Raw genomic sequence first — 18,510 nt, forward strand, 5'->3', positions numbered from 1 at the left:
CTGCCCACAGATGGAAAGAGGCCCCGTAAAGTAATGAGCTTGCGGTCTCTGGAAGTAATCAAGCAGAGGGTGGATAACCACAACCCAGTCCTGCAGGGGGGCAGGAGACCAAGTCAGATGAGCCTTCTGACTTCCAGAGTCAGTGCTTCCAAGAGGACAGTCCCCTCCTCATCCCACTGTGAGTCACAGAAGGACGCACAACAGCCCAAGCAGCACGTGCTGGGCCCCCAGCCTTGCACTGGATGCGGCCTGCCACGGTGGAGCAACTTCCACTCCCTGAGCTACAGTTCTCTCATCTGGAAAATGCAGCTGGTGATACTAGCCCTCCATACTTTACAGAAATCAGTCAGAGGAATATTAACTAAAACACTTCACGAACAGGACGGCACCTCCTATGAGCTGCTGACGGCACCCGCGACACTGCAGGCTAGCTGGGCCTGGGGCCGGCCCTCCCCAGCCCCTCCACCACCTATGGCGGCCATGCCCTCTTAGATTGCCAACACTTGGCGGGCAAGGCCCAGTGTGCTGATCTTAAAAAAAAAGAAAAAATAATTTCTGCTCCAGCCCCTAAGTGTAACAATGAAATATAAATATAATTTAGCTTATCACAAATGCAACCCCATCCACAATTAGGAGTGGAACAGCTGCTGCCAGCTTGAGGGGCTCTGTGGCCAGCAGGAAATAAAACGCCTCCGGCTTCAAGTCGCTGCTGAAACAAATCCTGGCCGGCCTCACATATGCTTAATCGGGGAAGTCTGCGCCCGGCTCTGCCCACCCTGTGCTGCCTCTCCTGGCGCGGCTGGAGCGCCCGGCTCGGGGCAGCTGCCACCCAGCCTGCCCGCCTCTCAGCAGCTGGGCGGGAGCGCCTGGGCTGCTCTGGACACTCCTCTGACCGGGGCTCGGCGCCTTCAGTCGCATTTACAGCCCGGGGAGGAAGCTGGGGTAAAGTTCAGAAGCAGTTTGCAGGGAGTTTTAGGCAATATCCTGCAACTCTTTCACAGGCCCTGAGCTGGGCGCTCCTCTCCCACAGGCTCGGTAAAGGGTCAAGCTTCAGAAACAGGATTCTCCCCTTCTCCCTCGAGGGGGAAGGAGCTGGAGGCGAGCTGAGCGCCCCGGGGCAGGTGGTTAACCCCGGATCTGACTGCACATTCCCAGAATTCAGGGGGGGGTGGTCCGCATGACGCCCCTTAGAAGACCCCAGTGACTTTGTGGAAGATGCAAGTGCGGCTGGAAACGCTCAGGGGCAGTGGAGCCCACCGGTCAGCTGGGGTCCTCGTCCCACAGTGGCTGAGGGACCTTACAAGCTGTCAGCTGAGATTGACTCCAGCCACGGAGCCGGCACTCAGCGGCTCGGAGGGCTGCCCGCTGCGCATCCTCACGGGCGGCCATTCTCCCTTCTACTTTGCCTCTAAGAAAATTATTCACTTACTCTGTCTAAGAAGAAAAACAAACACTCTTTGAGATATACGAAGCTCATACGTGTTTATCACCGGCCAGCCAACCAAAAACACTAGCAAGCAAATGGTGTTTCTTCATGTAAACTGAGGCAACCCCAAAGTGGCTCCGGGCAGGAGAGAGGCCCTTGGGGTGCGGTGCCTGTCCTCCAGCCCCCAGCTTTAAGGAGCTGCTGGGCAGAGGCAGCTGGGGAGTCAGGCGGTGGTGGGCCAGCCAGTGCTGGAGGAAGCCTGAGGCTCGCAGACCATCTTGGTACTTCTCCCCACAGCCAGGAGGGTGATTAGTTCACGACAACTGCACTTCCTGGGGTGTCTGACTGAAGCAACCCTGAGGGCTAAACCCCTGGCCCCGTGGGTCTGAGCCAGTCACCACGGGCCGAGAGCATGTCCTTCTCTGCATCTGCCTGAGCTCACGCTGCCCAGGCCCCGGCTCTTCAAGGTGGGGGCCACACTTCACAAGCCCCACCCTGAGAAAGCCACTACCCCCCTCCAAGCCCTTAGCCCTCCCCAAAGTAACACGGGACAGGAAGGGACACCTCAAATGGGGGATCAACACCAGGGCTCCTCCCTTTGGCTCTGAGACCTGGCTGAGAACTCGGCCGCCCCAGAGAACAGCAAGAAGTCAAGGGCACGCTGGGGCCTCGGGTGCTCCCTCAGGGTCTGCGGTCTGCTCAGGCCCGGTCCCTCCTGTGGGTCCCACACCTCCGCTTGGAAAACCTCCACCAGGAGTTGGAAACCCCGGCTGACGCCCACTTAACTTAAGCTGACGTGATTGTTACCAACACTACAGACGTAGGGCCGCTGTGGCTGAAAAAGCCCGGCCCCTGCCAGTGTTCCCGAGACACAGACCTGACCTCGTGTGTTTGGGAAACCCTGTCGGGGTCCTCCCGCAGAGCTAACACGTGTGTGCGTGTACAGCTAAGGGTCTCCCGCGCACCCCTGGCTAGACTTGCGTTCCTGTGATAAAGGCCCCCTCGTGCTGCTCAGAAAGAACCTCCCTGTTCCCCCCTTTTATCTTCCCTCCACAGTCTGCCAGCCAGCGATAGGAGGGGGCTCGCCTCAACAGTCCCGGCCTTTTATCTCCCGCTGACCTGCCCGTGCAGCAACACGAAGCCAGCGCCGGGCTTCCTGCAGCTCGCCGAGAGGGGCTGTTTGACTCGTTCAAAGTATGACTGGCCTCCAAAACCCTGGAACCGTGCCGAGCAACACCCACCCAACATCCATTTCAGTTCCAGCTTTAAAAGCCTTTGAGCGCGGGGGCCTAGCCCTCCCTAGGCCTGCGAGTGGGAGAGGTGGCCGCTTCCCAGAACTTGCTTCCCAGGCTCACACACACATGTGCTTTCGGTCCACAGCTAAACGAAGGGCCTCTCTTCATCCAAGTCCAGAAAGCCCAGGAGTCAGCTACAGTAGCTCCAGTTAATGTCTGCGTTTACACTGCTATTATTAAAATAATTCAGGAGCATTTAATAACATCCCTTGATCACGGGAACGCAGGCAGCACACCACGTGCTCCCCTGTGTTAATAAGCAAGCAGCCCGGGACACTCAGACCTCTCCTCTGCAGAGCGAGGACAGGCCGTGACCTCTGACGGCCTTCCCAGGCCTGACTCGCCTGGGAGACTCAAGTCTGCCAGGACGCCTGGGTATCCCCAGGCCTAGTCCAAAGACTTCCACCTGCCTCATGCCCGGAGAGCTCCCGTGAAGTATCCGGGCCCAAACTCCGCCTCTTATGAGTGAAGGCGGATGTGGGGCTGTGTGCCACTTCCAGGGTGGGACGACCATAGGGCGTGCCCCCTCCAGAGCACACAGAGGGCCCGGGCTCCCTGCGTTCAAGGCCAGGACTTCCACTTTCTTGGCATCACACCAGCATGTGTGAAGTTAACAGGTTCTGGGGATGACCATAAGATCAGATGTTTGAACCAGTCCCCCAGAATTCCTTTCTGGGATATGAGGAATCCTTCCAGAGCCAATTAAGAACAAAAGAAAAAACTTCCTGGCCTAGTAAGCAAACAACCCCCCAGCCCCTCCCGGTCTCAGAGGTGAGAGGGCCGGGTGGGAGAGGTGATGGAGCGGTGACACAGGCCAGGCCATGGGGAAAACGGTGGCAAACGAGCGACAGAGGCACAGTCACGCATTAAACCCTGACACCAGTCCCCGTGCCCATGCTCCACAAGGGAGCTGGCACTTTCAGGGTCTTTTCTGAGGCTAGATTTCAAGAGTAAAAATGTCTGCAGAGACCGGAGCGGCCGCGCTGCGCCCGGCGGGCCCCTCTCCTGTTGTCAGAGGACTGGGCCGGGTCGCTGGCCCGACTGAGGACAGGAGCCAGCCCCACGGCCAAACGGCAAGCGCTCCACATCCTCGATTTCCTCCCAGCCGTGAAGGCAGGAACAACCTGTACAGACAAAGAAAATAGAAAACTTGCGAAACAACGGCGTCTGCCGTGCTCCCTGAATATGCCCGAGGAAGCCTTTCAGAGCTCTGTGGGGATGCCTCACTGCCGTTCTGGAAGGAAACGCAGTCGTCCACAGCACCCAGGCACTCCGATGTCCACACAGACCCGGTGTCACGCTCTGCCGGCCCCACAAGGAAAACGCAGAAGTCAAAATGTAACCCAAGAGAGTGGCCCCCTGGTTACTTAACAGATCGGAATTGTAACTGACACTTTTCCAAAACTATATGAGAGGCCAGGGACATCTTGGCAGGTTTCCAATCTGGAAACAGAATTTTCCTAAGGGTCGGTGGGGGGCCGAGGTGGGGGGTCCTAACACATTATATAGTTTGGTACCTGGCTGCAGTGAAAACGCTGTTCACAGGAAAGATGGGGAGGTTGGGGTGGGGTGGGGGGAGACCTCAGCGTCTCGTTATTCTTTGCAGTTAACCCCTCATGCTGTGCTGGAGCCAAAGCATAACCCTTTCGGAGGCTTCACCCACAAGCACCTACTAACTGTGGTGACGACTTTCTTCACTCTGTCAGCCAAGAGGCTGTAATGGGACCAGAGTTTGGAAGACAGATATGCAAAGTAATTCTAGTCCCGCCGGCCTTACACTGAGATTTTCAAAGTACTGTGCAACTGGTGCCAGTCACACATTCCGTACAACTCAAATGTACAGTCAAGCATCATTCTCACTGACAACACTAGGCAAATTTTTGTTGTTTTAATTTTTTTAGCTCGAAGAAAGAGAAAACAAAGGGACACATTAATCCATCAGAGTCGTCAGGCCTTAAAACTCTCGCACTTATCATTTCTATGTCCTCAGTCACCAAACAGGTTTCATTAAAACACACACACACACACACACACACACACACACAGAAAAACGAGTGCTTTCAGCTTTCCGCAGTTGGGAGTTCCCGGCCCATTCTCACTGCCCTCAGAGCCAAGGCCTGGCTGCACACACAGAAAATGCATGTCCTTGCGGGGGTTAAAATGAGTTAGATGCTCCATACTATTTTTGTGCCCGAGATGTAGGGCAAGATTGGGTCTCGTTGTGAAACCCTGAAATGGAATGATGCTCAGTCTCACACGTTAGTCTACTCAGGTTCCAGGTGTCAGAACCCCTGAGAGTGGGGGGACAGGAGTAGACAAGACTCAAGAGGCCCATTTGCATCCCAGGGAAAATGGGTTATGAGCCTAAAGCTTTGAAGGCTGCAGGGCTCTCCAGAGGTAAGTCATCAAGTGTGAGGGCAGTGGAGCAAAAGCAACCCCAAGCGTGTGGAACGATCCATCTTCCAGAAGGCAGGGCATTCCAGTTAGAAGGACACGCACGAGCGAAGAGCAGGGGGACCCTAGAGGAGCTTGGCGGGCACCAGCCCCTACAGGCCTACGTTTTCACGCTTCCCCAGCGAAATGCGGAAAGTCAGACCATTTACTGAGATTCTCACAATGCTTGAACATGTTCTTTTTTTTTTTTTTAGGTTAAAATGCCCTCTTTTAAGAGGAAATGATAAAGACAGTAGATGGTTCAGACAGTTTTTTTTAATGCCCTTACTTGGCGTAAGAAAAAAATGGCAATCCCCTGTGTAACTGCCAAAGCTTTGCCTTCAGTCTCTGCCCCGGCAAACAAAAACCCTTGGGAGCCCTGGGCTGCACCAGCCCACTGTGCAAAAGAGGAAGCGCGGAGGGCGAGCATAACCACGCGGGGGTCACGGCTCCGGCTCACAGTGGTGAACTTTACCCCTGTGGCTGTGGGAACCCACTGAAGACCCCACCCCCTTCTTAAAAAAAAAAACAAAAACCAAAGAGAAACCTTTGGGATGAAATAATCGTAACCATATTTTCAAAAACTCTTGGCAGCAGTTTTAAAAATTGATGATCAGAGCATATAACCCAGTCAGGAAGCTACTGCAGTGCAGTCTAGGGACGGACCTGAGGAACAGGGGTGGGAGCGCCAGGAAAGCATCTCCGAGGGACCAACCTGACTGTGGGGAGTGAGGGCGAAGGTCAGGGAGCAGCCACTCGGCAGTTAGCTTCACGCAGGAGAAATTTCCAGCACAGGAGATAACAAAAAGAATACAGCAGGAAGGGACTGGTTACTGAGAAGCAGGATTAAGCAAGGGATTCTGTTTAAAAGAAAACCAAAGACTGTCCCTAGCCAGAAAGGAGCAGATGGAAAAAAGGAGAAGGCTCTGGAGGAGGTGAGCAAGGAGGGGAGGTGGGAAGGAAGGGGGCGCTGCCAGGCACTTGTGGGGAATGGAATAGGTAACATGCAGCTATGTACGTGTAGGCTTTCATTGTCAAATCGGCTGCTGGCGTGGGAAGGAGCGCTTCAAAAGCCTTCCCTTACATGTTACAAGTCTACACAAAACTCTAACAAATATAAAACAAGAGACCGACAAGACCATCCTTCTCTCTTTTTCCAAGAGCCTAGCCTGTAAGACACGTTAGGTGCTGGGTAGAACGTTTTATTGAATCGATATGGTCTAGAGCAGCGCTGTCTGAAGATGAAAAGAACCTTTTTTGCTGTCTAGTCTCGTAGCCTTGAGCCAGGCAAGGCCCATGAGCACATGACGTGAGGCTGATGTGACTAAGAGACTAAACTGTAAGTATTCACTTCAGTTAAACCTAAAGGGCCGTGTGTGGTTGGCAGGCTGTTGTACTGGACAGTGTAGGTCTACAGTACTCTTTTTCTCCAGTAAGCTTGAGTTACTAGATTGGAGTCCTTCACTCATTTGCTTCCCAGGGTTTTCAAGCCCTAAGTGGAATCACTCAGTCATGTCTGACTCTTTGCAACCCCATGGACTGTAGCCTGCCAGGCTCCTCTGTCCATGGGATTCTCCAGCCAAGAATACTGGAGTGGGTTGCCACGCCCTCCTCCAGGGGATCTTCCTGGGTCTCTGACACTTGGGTCTCTTGTATTGCATCACAGGTGGATTCCTTACCATCTGAGCCACCAGAGAAGCCCTTTCAAGCCCTAAAGCAGGAATAAAGATGATCATGTATGGTTTTAACTGTCAGGCATGGGAAGGCAGTGAGCTGACCCGAGAAGTAATTTACTTTTTCACTATGATTCTTCATTCTCCCCAGGGTTTATCAGAGCTTCAATGTGTGAAGGCAAATAACCCACGAAACCAACAAGAGAAGGACATCTCCTGAGCCAGGCTGACTTCTTCCAGGTGAGTCACCAGCTCCCTGCCCCGTCTACCCAAAACCTGCTCAGGCCCGGTCCCACCTCACACGTGAAGGTCAACGTGTGAAAACACGGGGAAACATCTGTAAGTCAGACCAAGGTTAAAAAGCAACCTAGGACACTCAGGCATTCTGTATTACACTCACAGACAAAGCCTGCAAAAGGCAGCCTGAAATGAGACGGCATCAGGGGACTAGAGTGACTCTTTATAAATAAAAGTATAATTTAATGTCACTGTAAATTTGATTTTTATAGTTTTTTTTTTTTTTAAAGATACAAGAAAGAAATCCAACTGCATTCTTTTTAAGATGTGAAACTGTTCCCTCTTTCTCCCTTCTGACGTATCTTTAGTCGAGGCCCAGGGCCCGGCACACAGTAGGCTTCTGTTTAGTTTATCCTAAAACTCCAGGCCTATTATGGGCCACCTAGTAGGGTGACGTGCTCAGGCGGGTGAGCCCACTCTACAGGCAGGTGCAAGACTCACAGCCTCGAAACTGTGTAAAACTGGTGTGGTATCATTTGGGGCCAGCACTGACTTGACCCGACTTTCAAACCTTCCTTTTTCCTCTGAAGATGAGATTAACCATGCAATTCATTTCAAATAGTGTCTGATACATGACAACAACTCAGTAAAAGTTAGTGCCATCAATTCCCCCAACACGCTCCTAATGCGTGCTATGAGCAGCTAACTTTTGGGACAGAATTCGCCCTCCAGAAAGGGGGGGCGAGGCCTTTGTGAGCCCTCTCTGCGCCACTGCTTACGTGCTTTTGTTCTGTTTCTGTGCTTCCAGGATAACCAGTGGAACCAAGGTGGTTTCCTGATGCCCTTTGGTTAAGACAGTGCCTATTCTCACCAACTCTAGGCCATCAAAGGCACTGAGGAGGTTTGTTCCAAGATCCACGCATAGGTGTAAATGTGGCCCAAATACTAGCAATTCCTGGGAATCTCAAAGGAGTCCCAGAATAGAGGGTGGTCTTCTGGAGGATGTTTGTTTTGCACTTAACAAAAGGTAATGGGGGCGTTAGTGAGCCTCTTAAATAGAACCAAGAATTAAAACTGATTCCCTCTATGTAGTCCTTGCTTGAATTGCAATGCATAAATAAAATAAATTGGTTATAAAAAGGGGGATTATATCAGCTGCAAAATTCGAGAGTCACAACCAGGGGAAAGTGATCATGGGGCGTGTGACTGAAAGGTGGCTGTGGTGGGGGGGGGGCGGTGCTGGCTTGGTCCTTGTTTTCTTATGTCTCCTTTGAAGGTAAAAACTAACCAATTTTTTTCTGGCCTTCAAGCTGTGAGAGGTTAAAAAAAACCTGTCTGTAAAAATAAACAAATAAGACCTGCAATCTCCCTTCAAAAGGTGGCGGGAAAAAATACTCCACCTAAGGCCCATAAATATTTCCTGATGATTGTTCCCTCAATTAGTAACTATCCATCTGCTATGAGACTGGAGAGGGCAGGTGGGGGGACGGTGGGGGCAGGGGAGAAGAGGCGCTCGGGAGCTTAGCACCTGGATGAGCAGAACAAAGAAGAGTCCCTAAGAAGGTAAGAGAACTCAGAGTTGCCTATGCGATACTCAGTTTCAAGTCCAGAAAAACCACCGGCTTGTCTAAGTGGAGGAGTGTCCAAGGTGGCAGAGAGGATGGGGGAGCTGATACCCAGAAAGGACCACAAGCAGCCGGGGAGCCGGGTCCTGCCTGCACAGGATACGAGGGACGGTCACAGGGAGCTGGGGACACCGGGCCGGGGCAGCAGCGGGTGTGGGCTTGGGGCGTGCACGAGATGATGAGGTCAGAGTTTTAAGGAAACCTGTTTGAACACGGCATGGGACCGCAGGGGAGGGAGACCAGACTGGAAATGGGAACAAAGGGAACAGAGAGGGAAAGATAAACCTGAATGCCTTTCAAAGAAGTGCAGAGACCTGTAAGCTGGCTGGATCACACTGCCGAGCAGAGGGAGCTGAGCAGGAAGTCACTCTGGCCACAGGCTCAAACTTCCTGGAAGAAGTTTTCAACTGTTAAAGGGGTTGGGCTCAATTATTTTTTAGACACTTGGCAAGTGAAGAAATGGAGTGGGTGAGAAGGGAGGGTCTTGGTACCAGAGTGAGAAATCAGGGCTCAGATTCAGAGATGAGAAGGTACAGGATGGGGCATGAAGAACAGCCATTCTGAGCCACGGATGTGGAACAGAACCAGGGCTGGGAGGAACGAGGTCCCCAGTAGGGAGAACGAGTGTGGAAACGTCGGCAACGACAGGGTGTGGAACCCTCCCGAGGAGAGAGATCAGGGGAGCTGAAGGAGGCGCAGAGGTGGAGGGGCCTAACCTCGAGCAGGCACGAAGCGGCACTCGGACACCCTGCGGATTAGTAATCTCAAGAACACAGGCAGCGGCCGTATGCTGCGAGGAGGAGGAAGAGAAAAGGGGAACTGGTAGCTTCAGGAGCCAGGACCCCAGAGAGGGGGCGAGAGGGGGTGAACGGGGCTGGGGGGGCTGGGGGTGCTCTTAGCTTAGGTCTTTACAACCATGTGACCGCGAGAATGGGCCCAGGAGAGGGGCCAGGGACCCTCTGGAGCCCGCTCCTCCTCCTCAGGTTGAGTCCGGCATTCTGTTTCCGACTCTGGATAGCTGGCTAAGAGGAAGGGAGAAAATTTCAAGGGGCTGCATCTTTCTCATTCCTGCTATTTGCTGCAAGCCTGTTATGTTTCTTCCAGCAGATGCCTGATTCACACAAGTAGCTGCTCCCCTCACCAGTAAACAAGTGTATGCCATCTACAAACAGCAAGGGCGCCAGGTCTGCGAAGGGAGAGAGAAACCTCCAAACGCCCAACCCACTCCAAATGGCTTTGATGGTGTTTTTTTTTCACCAGGGCTGAACTCTGCAACTCTCACCCAGATGCGCCTCGGTGTGGAATGCAGCCGGGAACCGCTGGGGACCAGGGAGTCAGCCATTCCTGAGAGGCACGCGGCCCACCCTGAGCATGGGCACCGTGTCCCGAGGTCAGCCGGTCCCAGCAGATCTGCATGCAGGGCCCGGTGATTCAATTAGCGTGACTTCAGTTGTTCTTTTTCAGGTCAGTTTTCTCTTCTTTTGTTTAGACCTGACTCAAGATTAACTTCAATTACCTACACGTCTGCTAGAGCACCTCAACAAATTAAAACTGCTGAAAGTGATGAAGGAGAGGAAGGACCTGGGTCTCTGGAGAAACAAATGGTCTCCTCCCTCCCCCACCATCATCTCTGTTCTCTTAAATTACTCAACTAAACAAGCAACTGTTTCTCACAGGAAAACTCGAGACTCTGAGTCTGAATGTGAAAACCCCGTGGTTAAGCCCTGGCTTGCAGAAAACTAAAAACTTCAGTGACTCTGGAATGAGATGTTATGTTCAGAGCTATACGAAGCGCTGCAGCTGTTCTCAGCCAACATGGAAACCGAAAGGGGTGATGCTATCTTTATCCTCTACCTACGGCCAAAGCTGATCCCATCCTGGGCAGGAGTCAGCTCAGTTCTAGGCTGCTGAGCCCAAGAGACAAGAAGGGAAAGGAAAGCAGGGGCTGGCAGGGCACACCTCAGCAACAACACACAACAGACCCACCGGGAAGAAAGAACATGCAGTTAATCATTAAAAATTTGAAAACGATGCAAGGAAATGGAACCGCCTGAAAAGCTGTTTCTAAACGCCATTTGGAAAACCTGTGTCAATCGGGTCAAAATTCAAAAGACTGGATCGCATCTGACTTGACCTGAATTTCCCAAGTGGAAAGAGAACCCTTTTATCCATTTTCTTGGAAGAAAAAAAAACATACTTCCCTATGCAAACTCAGACAGCGTCTTCAGACCACCTCATGGAGTCAGGCCCTAGATGAGCATCTCAGAGAGGGCAGATGATGAGGGAAAATGAGCCCAATCAGGAGGGAAGGTGCTGGGAACGGGGATTCATCCCAGCCCGGAGCTGGCACACAGGCTGACTGAAGAGCACGTTCCCCGGTGCAACGGCACCGCCTCACTCTGAGCAAACGTCTCCCCCGCCACTCCTGGCCGTGCACCCCCAGCCCCAGCCGGCCTGTCGGCAATGCAACCACCAACGAATGGAACTGTGGCGAGGGGCTTGGCACGGTGTGATCTGTCACCGACACACCACGCTTCCTGCTCATGCCGCCGGCCCATCTTCATTCAAGAGACAGCAACAAAACGGCCGTGGGGTGGCCAGCAAGCAGGACGGCACAGGGGCTGGCGAAGGAGCGGACTTGGGAGCCACGCTGCCCAGGTTCAAATCTGGCCTCTTCCCCTTGCCTGCTGTGGCGGAATCACCGTCAGCTGCAGAACCTGTATCGGCCTTGGTTTTCTTAAGACGACAGTAACGCCTATTTCACGTGGCGGCTGCGAGACCGAGGAGTTACCCGGGAAAGTGCTTAAACAGAGTCTGAAGACTTCCCTGGTGGTTCAGTGGTTAAAAGACTCTGTGCTCCCAATGCATGGGGCATGGGTTCAATCCCTGGTCAGGGAACTAAGATCCTGCATGCTGCACCGTGTGGCCAAAAAAATAAAAGAATACACACAGTCTTGGGGGGAAAGCATCAATTCCCCCATGTGCATCAGGACTTCAGAGCTGAGCTGCTAACTAGCAGCCCAACAGGCCCTGAAGACATTCCGTTCACCCAGGGCCGTGCTTCTCAAACGTTAACACGCTTCCAGAAAGCTCACTGAAACAGATCTGGGCCCCACCTCTGGTTTCTCACTGGAAGGTCTGGGGTAGGGCGTAACCATCTGTGTTTCCAACAAGCTCCCAGGTGATGCTGCCGCTCTGAGCCTCACACTTTGAGGACCACGGCTCTGTGGACCACTTGACTCCTTGTGTTCTATGCTTCAGGCCTAAGCCTTGGTTTGTCTATCTGCGCAGGGAGCCTGGATGAGACAACCCAAGGAGAAGGGCAACGTGGCTCACTGCACGGAGAAGGCCCGAGGGTCCTTCCACACCGCCCAGCACCCTGCGCCTCCACACCCTGCAGGTGGTAGGTTCTGGACAAGGGGCTGCGAGCAAAGACGACACACACCACTTCCAGTCTGAAGCTTTAAAGCGCCTGCTGGCCTGCGGGCTCTCTCCTTACAGTGGCGGCCTGGGGGCATGCGCAGAGCTGGGGGGTGGGGGGTGCAGGACCCTGGGTCACTGCCTGGAAAGGAGGTACTCGAGAGAGCTGCCGGCCTGCAACAGACTTCACATGAAAAGCAATGCCATCCTATGTGCTGTGCCACTGGGGTTTTAATATTTGTTTGATCGCTTTAGCTTAAGCCCACTGAAACAATTCCTATCACCAGTATAAAAAGGACCTTTACGCCAGCCGTAAGTCCATTCTATCAAACACAGATGTAATGTATCTTGTAACAAAACTGATTAGCTAGGATTTCTACTCTCATTCACTTATTCAAATGAGTTTCTTTTTTTTTTCTCCAACATCCCATTTTGGGGTCTGTTTTTCACCAGATATAAAACTTCTTCACTGCAGCATGATTGTGTAACAGTTACCAACAATTTTGAACAATCTAAATATACTAAGATGCACTGAAGATGTGAAAAATAAATACAGTGAAGAACATGAAACTGTGTGTATGTGTGCGTGCGCGCGCACACACACACACACACACACACACACCAACCAGAATCCCTGGACTCTAAAAGGCAGGTCAGAAGAAAAGGGTTTTAATTTTATTTATTAAATCATGAGCAAACTGATATCATATTTTGCCCAAACAGGAAAAGGTAATCTCTTTAAGGTAAAAGCATCACCACTGAACCACAAAACTGCTCCTTAAAATAATAATAATAATTTCTAGTTAACCTAGAAAAATTTGCCCATCCAGGTTGAGCCGTCCACAGTATACCACCTTCCATTTTATGTGGAAAAAACAATAAATCCCCACCTCCAAGAACCACACAGCCAAAACAGAATGTAATCTACAATAACCCATCAACTAAAACTAGAAAATTTATGAAATACACAAAATTGAAAGAACTGGGGAAAGAGAATTTTTAAATATGCGCTAGAACCACATACAGGTCCTTCTGGTCTGTGAAGCAAACAGCACTTCTCTGGAGGGCTCTCTGCGGAGGACTTAGCTAAGTGGGATCTATGACGCACCTCAGAGGTGGGGGGCTTTCTTGCTGGAATTCTCCCTAGCAGGAGGAAAAGCCCCTTGAGCACACAGAAACATTTTAAAACTCAGCTCCTCGGGGGCTGGGGGGTGCTCTGCTTCCCCGTGAGCACCGGCAGAGCTGAGCTGAGGATGAAGAGCCCTGCTGCCCTGGCCTTCTCAAGTTCCTAGGCCCTTGAGCGCCTCATGCTCTGGGTGTGTCACATTCCACCTCTTGAGGTACTTCCACGTGGCCAAAAAGGAAAAAAAAAAAGGTAAACACTCGTACAATGCATTTGCTCACCTATTATAACTCAGCTGTAAAATCAGAGCTAAAAATAAGGCCCAACACTAATTTCTCTAATGTTTTATAGCTGTTCAGCAACTGCTGGATTTTACTGGTGAGTAGATTTTTTTTTCTTTTTTCACTTCTTACAGGAGATATGTAAAAGTCACCTTAAAAAAAAAAAAAACCTGAAAATTGAAACATTTCTATTTTCTCTAACAATCTCACATCTACCTTGAAAACACTAGGCAGAACAATAGAGTCTCCATGTAAACCAAAAAACAGGGTTTACTTCTCTGCTTTTCATTAAGGAGCTAATAACCCTGGGGAACCTTCTCTTAGGATACAGGCTAATAGGAATAATGTGCAATCAGATAATCGGCAGATCTATTAGTAATCACGCAACTAAAGAAACTCAGCAGCGCATCCATCCTGCCAGGACCCTCCAGCAAGGCCCCTGAAAACTCCTCTTACTCAGTAAGCGAGCTGACAGCGGGCATCATGGCTGGTTCCTGATGCATCCGCACGTCAGAGTCAGTGTGTGCTACTGCAAGAGACGCATACTAGGAAGGCCCGCGTTCAGAAAACGAAAGCCAGAGAAAAGCAGTCTCGTGTAACATTGCACTCTCATTTGTTCATTTCTTCCATAATCCTGTTCCTATTGAGAGACTCAATCTATAAGTCAAGGGCCAGGGGTTTATAAACACGATGCTTTATACAGCCCAAAGCCCCTTTCCACTTCTTATACCCGAAGAGGTCTGCGTGGCCGAGTCCTTCCTCCCCCCGTCCGCGTGTCCTGGTCCTTCACAGGACGGCTCTCCCCCCGGCAGCTCCTGCAGCTGCCTCCTCCACCTTGCGCCCGAGTAATAAATCTCAGGCCATACAGACATCACGTCCCTGTGAGGTGCAACTTTTACGCAGACCTGAGACTACGACCAAAACCAGTTCTGGCTCCGTGACTTCCAAGCCAGCCCATCCCACGCACTCCACAGCTCACGGTCTCCGTGGATGCCCCAGCTGCCCGCAAGGCAACTTGGGGGCTGGTCTGCAGATCATATGACAGCCCGAATCCTTCGGACACAAGCAGCCATTGTCCACTTTTCCTTGAAATCTCAAAATCCTGGATAAGACCAGCCATCAAGTTAATGCTTCAATCCTCCGACAACCTTAACTCCACTGACCCAACTCTTCTCTCTGGGTCTCAAGGCCCCCTTTATAAATAACGCGATGTCCAGGAAAAGCCATTTCAGTTGGCTTTTAAGGCAGACCCATAGCACTTACTTTCAATAAAACATTAGGATTACATGAAGGAGGGTAAGCACTGAAACAGTGGACGTGATGGACTAAGCTGCTAATAACGGACCCACAATTTCTGTCATGTCTTTAGAGTGCTCTGGGGACATCAGAGTATTAATGGATGCCTCCCTTCCACTCCACAGCAGCCTTCAGGCCCACGGGTGAGGCCTCTGTGACACACACAGGCTGAGCTCTGGGCAGCCAGCAGCTGCTCGAACCCATGCCTGGAAGCTGCCCCCCTGCTCCTCCAGCCTCACCATCCCAATCTCTCAACAGGTGTCCCGGAGCTGGCCTGCCCGCGGTGGGTGCCGTGCGGACACCATCTCAACCGAGCCAGCACGAGGGGCTGTAGGTCTGCACAGGCCATCGCAGAGGAGACCAAACCCTTCCACCCCCCGCCACACCCTTCCCTCCCGCAGCCCTCTCTGCGCTGTCCACACCCCAAAGGCCAGCCCGAGACCCACTCCTTGCTTCTGGAGAAGTACTGGGTTTTACTGCTTTTCCATCTGCTGTGAGTGTCTAACATCCAGAGACCTCATTCTTATTTCTTACACGCAATTCATATACATTTTCCTTCCCTGACAGAGTCACAAACATCCAAGTCTAAGAGCATGCGTTCCACCTTTGGCATGGCAACCAGGAGGTGCAGTTCCCATGGATACCCAGAAGACCAAATTTCAAAACTAATCACATTTCTGAAAGGAACAATTTCTCTTGGTTAAAAAAAAAAAAAAAAAAAAAAAGCAAAACCAAGTGCACAAAAGATACAAATTTAATACTGTTAGAAGCTAATATGTATTTAAAATACATCTATGAGTATGATTATTAAAGTTCAGGCCCAGCAATGCTCTATACTTAAGTAGATAAAATCAAAATGCTTGGGAACTACTAGTAGGTATGAGCTACCCTGGGGAGTTTTCTACTCTGGGATTTCCATGAGAATATCTGCAAATACTTAATGATGCCAAGAGATGTTTGGTGTGTCACCACAGAGTGCCACAGGGACCTCCGTCTGTAAAATAGAGCTGCTAAGAACAAAATTAACAAAAAACTAAAAAATACACAGTCATTTCTGCCAAGTGAGCACATTTAATTTTTCAAGTTAGGATTAGTCCTCCTGCCAAAGAAACCACGAAGACGCTACCCCAGTGACATGGGCATAGACGTGAATTGTGGGAGAATACTCAGTGAAATAAAGGCAAACTTCTAAAAACAGGCCAAGTGACCTCTAAAGTGACCTTCCAACTCTTAAGTCCTAGGGTTCTTGGAAAGAGACTCGAGTTGGGATGAGGGGGGGGAAAACACTCCTTCCTTCTGTCCTTTGATGACTTACACTTAATTTTTTTTACTGTTTAAGTTTTCTGAGGCTTCCTTTACACTTGCAACTCCTTTTCCACAGAGACTCCACCTCCCAGGGTAACTATGACATCTATAGTAGCCACCAGATGGAGGGGCTTCTCTAGTCCCTGCTTTAAAAACTCTATGACATTCTGTGTATTAATATTTCAATTAAAAATCTGAAAGAACAATTCACATTAGGAATACAGAAAAGCAACCCTCATAAAAGTATCTGAACATCGTTTGAATCTGTTACTGCATCACTTTTTTTCCCTGCAAATTTGGTCAGAACAAGTAATATTTTAGTATGTATCTGAACCCACTGGGTTCGAACACTGCACGTTAGCTCATAAAGCAGCTGCGTATCAATGAGAATAAGGGGGAAAAGTATCAAGAAGTTCATTTCCCACATAAAACTCGTGGGTATAAATCTCTCTAAAGTATCTTTCAAACTTCCTCATCCCCTTAAGCACAGCGCGGTGAATCAACGTATGATTAATCAAGCCTTTTTGGGTGATGACTCAGGATCACTACGATGAACAGCATCACACAAGGCGCCTGTGGGAACCACGCAACAGCCTTCCTCCTCCAGCACTGCTCCTACGCCAGCCGGGCCTCGGCCGGCCATGCGTCCCGTCTTTTTAACTGAAACTGTTACTGAGAGCATGTGGGTACAGAGGCAGCTGTAAGAAACAGCACAGAAGGCGCCTCTGTTCACTGGGGACCAGCTGTGCTGCGCGAATGTGCCCGTCTTATCTCCTGAGAGCCTTTCTCGCGTGGCTCTCAGAACCTGTCCTTCTGATGGGTGTTTTTCACCCCCAACCATCAATTTGGCTTCTGATTTCTTGTTGACTGGAAAAACGGGAGACAAGGTGGTCAGGGCTGTATCTACAGTGAGAATAAACAGTACTAAATAAAAGTGTGGGTCTAAAAGGACCATCAGGAATCAAGGGGAGGAGTCTTAGTACTAAAACTTCCTAAACCTGCCTGGACAGGCTTCTTTATTTTGCATTACCTACCCCCCCCCACCCCCGCCCCAGCACAGGCTAAAGATTCTGGACCTCAGAATGCCAAATAAGTGACCTGCACGTAAGTGATATATTACTTTTGAGTCAACTGAATACTAGCTAAGCAACTGCTGCTTCCATAACTGGTAACTGGCAGTACCCACTGTCTTACTCTGAACATTATCTACCAAGCACTGTTAAGAGCTTGACATGAAAAGACACAGCCTAAAAGATATTTTTTTTTTTTTCCTATCCTGGACACACTGATTTTTTTTAGGAAAGTTTTAACTTTGTACTACTTGGAACACTTCAATTATGTAAGTTAAAGGAATGAGGTTATTAAAAAAGATAACAATAAAGAGCATAATAAATGTGCCTTAGAGACTTCAGTCAATAAGAAAACTGTCACTTTGTTCTACTGTGTTAGGAAGTTCTCAAACAAAGAAGCTTGATGTAGGCAGAGAGAAAGGGGCTTATCAGCTTAAGAAACGGGAAGGATGGTACAATTAACTGTCACACAGTCAGATACAGTTCATGCTGATGAGGCCCATGACAGAACAGAAGGTGCCCGTCTTGTCTCTCTACATAACACCCAAACTCCCCAGAGTGGCAGACTGCTGTTCCCCCAGGGTCATCCATACACGAAGCCTGAGAAGGCGTGCAGCAGTCTTTGGAGGGAGTGGGTAAGGAAGGAAAAGAAGAGAAGAGAAGGAAGAGGAAGAAGTCTCTATCTGAACTACAAATGCCTCCCGCAGTCGGCTCCCTCCCTCCCTCCAACAGGCTGAAGTGCTGTGGCCTAGGTATTCCAGGGCGATTAAACGCGCGCGCGCGCGCACACACGCACATACACACACTCACTGCATTTCTTTCTTATTACGGTCTCCTCTGCTCCACAGACCCAGCCCTGCCAGGCGGAGAACCACTGCCCTGGGCTTGGCAGAGAGCTGGCACTCAGGCCTCGCCGAGCGGAGGTGAGGTGTTGTGAACGGGTGGGACGGCCCAGCGAGGACGCTGAGGAAACACAAGGGCAACTTCTCCTCCAGCCACGACAGTAACGTGTTCCGGGGGGAGCTCACCCTCGCGGCGTTAAAGGATGCTCCAGAAACAAGCAGTGGACGACCAGGGGCCATGAAACATGAACCGTGTGTTGTGTGAGAGGTACCAAGAAAAAGAAGGGTTCTGTTCTAAAACAGACGTACAAAGAGAATCCAGTCTCTCTTCATGTGACGATACAGTTTCTTGAGTTTTCACCATGCCAGACACACTAGCATCAGAAACATGCTTCAAACAGGGTGAGGATCAGAAAGAAAAGAGACGCCTCCTGCCTCCTCCCTCCAAAGGAGAAAAAGGAAAGCGGCGACAAGCCAGAAATAG

The 18,510-nt window shown here is 50.7% G+C and overlaps 1 protein-coding gene across 9 annotated transcripts in view; it reads right to left on the bottom strand.

Moving 5' to 3' along the window:
• The window catches only part of RREB1 (ras responsive element binding protein 1), a 168,425-nt gene that overhangs the window by 70,062 nt on the left and 79,853 nt on the right, over nt 1–18,510 (bottom strand). The window contains exon 1 of one of the 9 annotated variants that reach the window (XM_086370366.1): nt 9,972–11,747. The exons of the other annotated variants lie outside the window; for them this stretch is intronic. The gene's annotated coding sequence lies outside the window, so the exon portion shown is untranslated. Of the gene's footprint in view, nt 1–9,971; nt 11,748–18,510 lie in introns of those variants that run through there. 9 annotated transcript variants of the gene reach the window in all.

This window comes from Bos grunniens, chromosome 23 (genome assembly GCF_055505025.1).
Source record: "Bos grunniens cultivar Pamir isolate PY7600 chromosome 23, Bosgru_T2T1.0, whole genome shotgun sequence".
NCBI classification, from domain to species: Eukaryota; Metazoa; Chordata; class Mammalia; order Artiodactyla; family Bovidae; genus Bos; species Bos grunniens.